This window comes from Macaca nemestrina, chromosome 3, assembly GCF_043159975.1.
Source record: "Macaca nemestrina isolate mMacNem1 chromosome 3, mMacNem.hap1, whole genome shotgun sequence".
Lineage (NCBI taxonomy): Eukaryota > Metazoa > Chordata > Mammalia > Primates > Cercopithecidae > Macaca > Macaca nemestrina.
This window is the reverse complement of record NC_092127.1, coordinates 14,263,370-14,273,911: the sequence shown is the minus strand read 5'-3', so window position 1 is coordinate 14,273,911 and position 10,542 is coordinate 14,263,370. Positions and strand designations below refer to the sequence as shown.

Below are 10,542 nucleotides of genomic sequence, written 5' to 3'. Positions count from 1 at the left end.
CAGAAATTCATACCTCATCATATTACGGTAATAATACATTTTCTTGGGAAACCAAGGCCAAATATCAGCTATATCTTATAAGCAACATACTGATTTTTCAAAACGGTTTATATAGGTTAAAACACCTCAAAATCATGTTACTCTTTCAGAAATATGAGAAAATATTGTGACATTTCATTTGAAAATACATTGAAAAGTTTTACTGGCTTACAATGATTGCATATATATGTTTTCACTCTGCAATCAAAATGATAAGCAGGTATGCCAAAAACAGACTGAGAAAAAAATTATATTTTTTCCTAGGTTCTCTACTAATTTGCATTTGCTTCTGGTTTATTCATTTTATCATCTTCAGGCAAGTGATAGCTGACAATGAAATATTCAGAAAAATTTTGGTGATAAGTGTAAAATTAATAATAAGTATAAACAGTCTACTCAACCTAAAAGGGAAATATATTTATGCCATGTAATAGTATATGAAGGCTTAAGTAGATGAAATAGAAAGAATAAAAATAAAAGTTGAAATGAGAAAATAAGAAAATATTAACAAGTAGAATGATGAATACATCTCTGCTTTGGGTTAAATTCAAGGATGTGTAGACATATATTATGCATTACACACTGATGCTTACATTTTATTATTTAACGACATCAGTGACCTACATTTTTTCCAACTGTCACTTGTTTTATATAAAGTTTACAAATTTTTAAATCATGTATGTGGATTTTCCTTTGTGGTTTATTTATCTATAGTTTTAATTTCCTTTCTCATTTAGTCGTGAGATAAATATTCACTTTATTTTCTTACAGTTTGAGGTTTTTTTAAATATTTAAGTCATTAATCCGTGTTAATAAAAACAGTAATGAGAACAAATTCAGGGTCAGTTAAAAACAGAAGGATCGAACGGCAAGTGCATGGGGCCAAGAACAGCTCCTCTGAAAAATGGCAGAAGCAGTTTTCCATGCCTCAAACAGGAAACGAAGAATGTGTGAGACTTAAAGAGTCTCCATTGCCGATTCCTTCTGGTCAGGACCATGGTCCTCAGAAAGAATTCAAGATATTCTATGCTGAAATGATCAACAACAATGTGATTGTGAGGAATGCAGAGGACACTGAGCAGCTCTATGGGGAAGTTCTTTTGGAAAAGGTATTCTTTCAAGAAGTCGTCCAAACATCACAATTTCAGATCCTAAACTGGTTGCTAAATGGAAAGATATGAAGACAAACATGCCTATCATCACATCAATGAAGTATCAGTGTACTGTTGAGCGGGTGGCAGAGCTGATGCGTAGACAGGGGCAGGATGAGAGAGTACAGTACGCAGAATCCTCAAGGATTACATGAAACCGCTTGAGCGTCCCTCTGGGAAAAGGAATGAACAGGCTCAAATGCATGATAGGTTTAACTCTGGAATGGTTTCCAACATGGAAGGCACAGCAGTAGGAGAGAGACCTTCTGTGATAACCGGGGACTCCGGAAAGTCAGGTGTTATGGGTGATCCCAGTGAGTCGTAGGCTGCCTGCAGGAGGGCTCTGGCCGCGATCCACCAACAGACGGCTTTGAGGAAAGCGTGGGAGAGGACGCTTCACCTCTGCCCCAAGTATGTTCCTGCAGACACGATGCTCTCGTCCTCCCGTGTGGCCCTTACCGTGAGGACAGCAGCCAGCATTTTGGTCTCCTGCATGCTGGGGACAGAGGGCCTGACCACGAGTACATGCTGGTGCAGGAAGCCGAGTGTGCGTGAGCGAGAGGAAGGATGCCCCAAATGAGGAACTGGTGCAAAGAGACGAATCTGCAGAAGAAATCCATATAGGATCTTTGAGTATTTGCGACTCAGCCTAGAGGAGGCCTTCTTCCAGGTCTGTGCTCTGGAATGTTTAAGTATTTGCTATGACAAGGAGCCTTTAACGATAGCAAAGCTCTGGAAAGCTTTCTCTGTAGTTCAGCCCACGTTCAGGACCACCTACATGGCCTACCATTACTTCCTAAGCAAGAGCTGGTGCCCAAAGTGGTGCTCAAGTACGGGACGGATTTACTGCTATGTTGGAAAGGCCCTCCGCTTACCATGCAAGCTATTCTGTCATTATTGAGCTAGTTGATGAGCATTTTGAAGGCTCTCTCTGCAGGCCTTTCAGTTAGATGTCCCTGACTGCCTTGAGCAGAGTTTCCATTAATGTCTCCAAGGAACTCATACTGTGCTCTTTCATTAAATCCTCTACCATGACTGACAAGGAAATGGAGTCACCAGAGTATATGAAAAGAATTAGAGTTCACGAGAGAGGAGTGACCAAGACGAACTTGAACAATTCCACCTCAAATTTCTAATTTCACCAACAACTATTTATTGAGGGCTAGGTAGAAAGTTCTTTTTTTTACTGTACTCCTCCATTAATTTATAAGTTTTAAAGGGCCTCGTGCTCCCAGCACCAGACAGCGATCAGTGTTTTTAAAGATCAATTACACAGGGGAGGAGAAAGAGTCCTGTGCTGGGCCTGCAGATTCTGCCCTTGCATTGGCCTCTTCCAATCCCGAGCCTCTGCCTCTGGCCTCAGTCTGTGCCCTCCTCCAGTCACTGGGGATGTTGGGCTAATGAGTAGATGAATCCTGAGAGGACTCTTCCAACAGCAGGGACATTTTTTCTCTGATTTTACCTGAAGATTATAGTAGTTTACATTTATACAGTACAGTTTATGAAGCACTTTCATGCACAAGCATCTCTCGTTACTTACATCTAAGCTGTTCCCAAAAGAGTGTTAGCAGATTTAGCAATTACAAGATCTATGTTCCATTATTTTAAGTTGAAAAAATTGTTATATGTCTCAGCTTATCCAAGAACTTTGACCAATAGCTCAAAACATTTAAAAATCTCTTTAATATCTACTGAGGATTTCTGTATCACAAAGTCTTTAAAACATCAGTTACCTAATTATTTAATTCTCAAATGAACTCATTCGTAGGCATGTTTATGTACAGAACACAACAATATTGTACAATATTAGATAAACATAGCTTCACTGAACTTGTTATAACAATGAGTGGTGAAATAATGTTTGGAGACATAATGAAAACAATTAACATTTAGCAAAATATTTAAAAGTCTTTGTTTAATTGGTGAAAAAGAAAAAACAGAAGGATTATCTACAATTTTGCCACTTTCTGAAGAAATATAAATTTTCAAGTTGGCTCATGAAGGATTAGAAAATGTAAAAAAGCCAAAGATTAAGGGAGCCCCTTTTAGCTTTCAATCAATAAATTCTTCAAATATTATTAAATTAATGGTTTGTGAAGAATATATAGCATGTTAGGCACCAGTGGATGTGTAAACTGCTACAAACTTTCAGAACAGCAAATTGGCAATATAAATCATGAACCATAAAATCTTCCACACCGATAATTCTATTTCTAGGAAGCTATACTACTAAATAATCTCAAATTTAAATGATGACTTATGAACCAAAATATTAATTGTCCCATTAATAATAATACTGAAGAGTTGGATGAAATTTAAATGTTCAACACTGGGAAGATGACTCAGTAAATTGCAGTATATATGAGGGAGGAAATATGAGATAGATTTCAAAATTGATTTTACTAAAAATGTTAATGCCATGCTCAAGATTTATTGAAAAATCTATGATATACAATTATATGTATAGTATTATCCTTTTAAATAAAAGGTATAACATTTATAATTTTTAGTTAATACACAAATATACTTAATGCACAAACATACTTACATAGAAAAATTAATACAAGAAAATGCACTAAAATGAGAGTAGTAATTGCCCCTCAGAGGAAAAATTGATGTATAGGTTTTTTACCTTCTTTCACTTTTCTTTCTCTTCCATGATAATACCCATCAAGTTATTTCATTCTTCATTACAGTAGCTAACTCTGAGTCCTAACTAACACAGTGATTTTGAGACTGACTTTCTCTTTAACAAAATGGAAAATGATCCTTTAACAACAATTTATAAAAGTGTTAAATGATCTTGGAGGGTACCTCTAGCTTTACCAAAAGAATTTTTTTCCCATAAAAAGTGAAAAGTCTCAATCCTGAATGGCACCCTGTTATAATTTAGAAAGTGCTATGGTGGGTTAATTTACTATCGCACAGCCCAGAAATGATCTCATTGACAGAGATGCCAAGGCACCATTCTGTTCCTTAATCATCCCCCATATGATTTCCCCAACATATTAGCCATATTTTCCAAAGATCCTACCTTAATTTACTAACTCATTATGGACTTAGAGGAACGTAAAATGTGGATTCAATTGTTTCCCTGAACATTTAAGAAATGTACCAACAGCATTTCTTACAAATTTTTTTTGTTCTATCAACAATGTTACTTTGTCATAAATTAATGAGTTTGGTGCTTCTCTTTCAATTGTGTGTGTGAGAGAGAGTGATTCGTAATGATATTCACACTATAAATTGTAATACACAGCTACCCTTTTTGTAACTGTAAAGTCTGAGTCATTTTAGTGATGGTGAAGACGGATATGACAGGTTTGTGGGAAAGGGTGAGCCAACAGCCCATCTGAACACCAACTGTTGAGTGCCCATTCCCCCAGAAGTCATTGGATTTCTGGGAAGCAGCTTCCTAGACTTTAGTGTCCTCAATTAAAGATTAGACAGTTACGGCTTTTCTGTCTGTCTATTGAGGGTAGAGTACAAAAATAATTTCACTCAAAAGCCTTACTTAATGGCAGTGACATAAAGTGAGAGAGTTTTTAACATGCTCTCTCCACAAATCACCTACAGTTCCAGTTTCCCATTGTTAGGGGATCTTGGGGGTATTGCTTTTCTGGCTGTAAATCTGTGGCTGGTGGTACCTTTGCCCAAGTTTTTCTTGGGCCCACTGGGCTTGTTCCACCCCCTTGGCATGGCAGGCTGCACTTGGCTCATGCGACCAGCCTGGATCCCACACCTTCAAGGAGAGTGTGAGTCAGGTGTGGAGGAGTGAGGGATGTGTGAGCAAGTATGGGATCCTGCCACTACACAGTCAGATACACCAGCTGCTGCTGCAGCATGGGCATCTCCAGGTGCCGGCTCTCTCTGGGAGGCTGTGGCTGGACCAGGTGCACTGCAAGCAGCTTCCCCAGCTGGTACTGGGGAACATGGTGGTGCCTGGAAGTTTAGAGATGCTAGGAACTGCAGGGCCCCAAAGAGGGAATCATTACTCTGGCTTGGGGAGCTCCCAGGTCTGGGGTCCTCAAAGGGCTGCAGCTGTTCTCTCCTTCTCTTCACTGGCAATGTGGCAAGCAAGAAGTATGTTTTAGCCCTGTTTTGGTTACAGCTCATTTAGCCTATCCATTAAGCGGGTTCCACATTATTGTCCTGCAACCAGGAAGAATGAGATATGCAGACAAGTGGAGGGTGAGCAAGATGAAGGGGAGATTTATTGAGTGATAGAACAGCTCAGAGGAGACCCACAGGGGGCAGCTCCCTTCCACAGCCAGTGTGTCCAGCTGAGAGGGTAGCTCCTCCACAGCTGGTTGTCCTGTCGTCTGCTCTGCCCTGGCTGAGCCTGAGGTTTTTATAGGCCTCAGAGGGGAGAAAGTGTATGCCAGCTGGTCCATGGGTGACCATAGGTGGGACTGGAAAGGGCACTGCAAGTTCCCACTCCATTCTGTAATACTGGCAGCCCCGCCCCCACCCTTCAGGCCCTCCCTGGTCTGAAGGTAGGCCCTCACCACGACCCACTACCTTCCACCCAAGAGCCTGTCTGCCTCCTGCAACTGTTCATGGCGCCCAGGCTGCTCGCACCAAGAGGTACCTGTAAGCCAGTGCTGAGCCACCCTCAGCCCCCAAGCCTCGGCTTCCCTCCCCTCTCCCAACCCCACCACTCATCAGCACCCAAAGTCTGGAGAGGGCCAAGGCAGCAGTGGGTTGGTGTGTCAGTGCTGCCCAAAGGATGCACACACCCCACTGAGCTGTGACAGCTCCCCAGGTTGCCCCAAGATCAGAGTGGGCGCCAGGAGTGGGGAGAGTCCAGGGAGTGGGAGCAGATACTCCTGAGCCTGTGGGGGAAAGGGGAGACCTGCCCAGGCCCTCAAGGGTGTAGACTGCAGAGATGCCAGGTCCTGTACCTGGGAGGGCAGGGCTCCTGCCAGCTTCGTGGAGCCTGTAGGCAGTCCCAGCTCTGCCTCCTCGCAGCCTGGGGTGTGTGCTCAAGGTCCACACTGGGCCTTTCTCTGCATGCCCCTCTGTGCCTGACCTCACTGCTCCCCAACTGGCAGTGGCTCGGCCCAGCCCCACTGAGGCAGCCCCCCAGGGCAACCGGCTCTGGAAGTGCTCCACTTGTCTCTGACTCCCGCCGGTTCCGTGGAGTGTGGCACCATCCTGGGCCCAGTTCTGCTTCCTCCCTGTGCCAGCCCCACAGCAGTGTCAGGTGAGAGGGGTGACATGGGCCAGGATCCAGAGTGGCAGAGGCTCTGGGTCTGGGGCAGCAGTGTGAGGGTGGGGGCGGTGCAGCCAGCTGCCTTGGGGGTGCAGGGCACAGTGTTCCCACTGCCACTACTGCTGCTCCTGTAACCACTCCCTCTGCCACTGCTCACACCTCCCCACTGCAGCCATTGGTGGCAGCGGCCGCTCTAGATGGCCCGTCACTGCCATCACCATCTTGCTTCCATGTCTCCCACATCTAAACCTGAGACACCTCTGCAGCCCCCAGCCCCTGAGATAAGTTTTGCAGTTCTCTGGGGTTTTATGTTCCTCATATTCATCCCATTTACTAAACTTCCTGCTTCAAGTGCTTTTCCCTAGTTGCTGGCCCCCTCCCTACATGAAGCTATTCTTGATTATCATGATAGTTAGAGGTTTTGTTTATCTTTTTAATAAATACTTATTCTCTGTCATTTCTAAGGATTTAAGTTCTAAGAAGTGATGATACTTTAATAAAAATAATTAAAATCATCTTCCAAATGTATGTTAGATCATTTTATTCAGTTTTAAAATCCCGTAATTCTAGAAAATATTGTTATACTTACAAACCTTGGGGAAAATTTTTTGGAAAATACATTTAGTTCTAAAGGTCATTTTAGTAAGGAAGATGGTTCTCCAATCTTCTTTTTATATTTTCTGTATGTGTTTTATAAAAGTCAGATATGCTTATTGACACATATTTCAAAATTCTGGTTTTGTTGTTAAATCAGTTATACAATTTGTAAGGTGCTTACTAATGTTTACTTCATTGTCATGGGTTTCTAGTAATTGAATTGTGTAGTATTTAATTTCTTGTAGGCTTTACATTTTTTCTTTTACTTTTTAATATTTCCCATTACATTGTCTAAGATTTCCAGGAAGAAAATTATAAATTGATTATACTTGTAGTTTTTGTATCTAATTGAGTTGAGCTAAATTTCAAAATTGCTATTTGTTTTCTATCAATTTATTCTTACACTTTAAACAAGTCTTGATTGATAACTACTTTGCTCAATTATTAAGGCAAAAAAATGTGAAAAGCTCTGAGACTTTTATATCATTGTTACAGAATACATGAATTATTATTATATGATTTGTGTAATTTAATTATTTTTAATGAAAAATTTTCTCTCTGATATTAATATTTTCCTTTTTCTGACATTAGCATAGACATTTTAACCTCTGTAGGTTGTTTTGTTTACATTCTTGTTAAACTTTTACCAGTCCTTTTTTCATTTTTCAGATTTTCACAATGAGTAACAGGGATATACCCATTCTATTTTGAAATAATGTATTTATTTTATTTTACATTTTGCTTGCCAAACCTCAAAGTTTTTACTTTTCTTTTCTTTTTTTTTTTTAGATAGAGTTTCACTCTTGTTGCCCAGGTTGGAGTGCAATCGCACAATCTCGGCTCACTGCAACCTCCACTTCCTGGGTTCAAGCAATTCTCCTGCCTCAGTCTCCCGAGTAGCTGGGATTACAGCCATGTACCACCACGCCCAGCTAATTTTGTATTTTCAGTAGAGACAGGGTTTGTCCATGGTGGTCAGGCTGGTCTCAAACTCCCGACCTCAGGTGATCCACCCACCTCGGCCTCTCAAAGTGCTGGGATTACAAGGGTAAGCCACCGCACTGGGCCGAGGTTTTACTTTTCTACTAGTGATTTTGACATTTAGATTTGCTTTAATAACTGATATATGTCTTAATTCAGTTATGTAATTTATGCACTTTTATGTATCATGCTGTTTCTTTAATTTTGCTATGTGGCCTACTTTCCTGTTATGTTTTTCTTTCTGTTACTTAAAATGTATGGACTCTTTTCTTTAAGATATTTTTATACCCATGTGTGTTTAAATTGTGGTATAACTCATCTTTATTTGACTATCAATGCCAAGCCTGGAATAGTATCTATTGATTCCCCTGATGTGAGATGAAATTAGCACATTCATTTCCTGCTATCATTGAACTACCAGATTTTTGTGTGGCTACATTTAAAATAAATGAGAAATAAAAGGAATAAAAATACTAATTCAAATATAATTTGAAAAAATTTCTTGATGAGGTTGAGGAGAATGGTCAAATGCATGGCATACAAAATCATTTCTGTAAATGTCTCACCTGCATATTTTTCCTCTCGTAATTATTTTTTTGAAATGGAGTCTTGCTCTGTTGCCCAGGCTGGAGTTCAGCGGCATAATGTCAGCTCACTGCAACCTCTGCCTCCAGGGTGCAAGCAATTCTCCCACTTCAGCCTCCTGAGTAGCTGAGACTACAGGTGTGCGCCACCAGGCCCAGCTCATTTTTGTATTTTTAGTAGAGATGGGGTTTCACCATGTTGGCCAGGCAGATCTTGAACTCTTGATCTCAGGTGATCCGTCTGCTTCAGCCTCCCGAAGTGCTGGGATTACAGGCATGAGGCACCATGCCAGGCCTCCTCTCATAATTATATTCGCTATGCCCAGTTGTGACTTTTCTATGTTGTTCTCTCTCCCGGATAAAGTAGTTCTTCTTTTTCCTTTATCATTCTCTCTACTCTCTTTCCCGCTTTTCTCTCTCTGCTCTTCCTTTCCCCAGCTTTTTCCCAGTCAGGCCTGTTCCTCTTTTCCTCCTCAACAACTGGATCAGCCCCTTCCAGTTATTTAACTGAGACATTTTTCCTCTCTCACCTTCCTAAGTCTCCACTCACCACCACATTCAGCAAATCAAATCATTTCAGGGAATCAACTCTCTTCAGAAGAATGGGTATAAATACTAAAATTTTTTACCTGTAACATTCTTGCATAGTGAGAAATCATCCATGAAAAAGAGAAACGATATCTAATCTGTGTCCTCTCTAACCATCTTGGAGTTCATAACTCAAGCCTCTTGATTTTTCTTCCCTCACAGAGTTAGTCTTGGCTCAATTTTAAAACCTCTAAGATGTTTTCTTCAGCTCTTCTTAATCGTCTTCACTAAAACCTAGGAACTGGATTTGTAGCTGTCTTGAAATATATACACCAGTATTGGTTCTCAGAGGAGATCAGGCTGGTAAGCCAGTCACCCTTTGCTTCTTCCATGAGCATCCAGCCCCACCTCCTCTATCTACTCCCATATTTCCTAGGAAAAACAGCCTTGGATATGTAACCTGTAATTTCATTCTCTTTCTGTAGGGTCTCTCCCTCCCACTAAAGGATAAAGGACTATATACAGAGTTGCTTTTTGTTCGTTAAATTTTTCTCCCACATGGATATAATTCACCATAATATGTATCTTGCCCCTCCTTTTGTTACTTGAAAAAAATTACAAAGTCATTTCTTCTTCGTGAGTCCCTGGGTGCAGGCTTCCATTTATCCACATAGTCATGCTGGAAGCAAGTTAAGAGGAACAGTACCTAAACTGTGTTGTGAATGGGTACTGAAAACATCACTGGGAGTCAGGACCCATCTACCATGATTTCCCATCTCTCCCAATCCACGCCTCCCAGAAAATTTTGAATCTTCTTTTTCCCACATCAGAGTTGCCAAATTTTGAACAAGTTTTGATGCATTGTAGGGAATATGCAATACTTCTTACTTCCTCTCACTGACTTTTGAATTTTTCTTCCTCCAATTTTTGAACAAATAATATCATTCAATCAACTCTACTTTGCTGCTAGGATAAATGTCCTAATTCATTTGCATGCTCATGCTTCTCTTCTGCTGAAATAGTATTACATTATAAAATCCAAACTCCTAAACATAGCCCAAACTATCTCCAGATCTTGACTCTTACCCTTATTTCTCATTGGCTATAATGCGTTCTCATCACACAATGAGGTCTTGCATTTTCATGCTTCTGTGCATAGTGTTTCTACTTGAAATGCTACCAGTGCTTGAAATGCTATTTATCGGACGTGTAATTTGAAATCTTACCTATCTCAAATGTCATATTTATCATGAGTCTACATTGCTCCCCACTGAGAAATAATCACTCTTGCCCTGTTAATCCCACACTAAAACAATTGTCCTTTATTGCTTTTCATTGTAGTTACAGGCATATGATTGACTGTTACATTAATTCTCTTCATACCTTTTTTTTGTATTCATGTTCTTCTACACTGACCTTAAACTTGGCTATACTACTATTTGAAAAT

General features: G+C 40.5%; 1 pseudogene; it reads left to right on the top strand.

Annotated features, from left to right (window-relative positions):
• Window positions 1–943: 943 nt before the first annotated feature.
• On the top strand, window positions 944–2,347 carry LOC105466757 (tRNA-splicing endonuclease subunit Sen2 pseudogene; annotated as a pseudogene).
• Window positions 2,348–10,542: the final 8,195 nt, after the last annotated feature.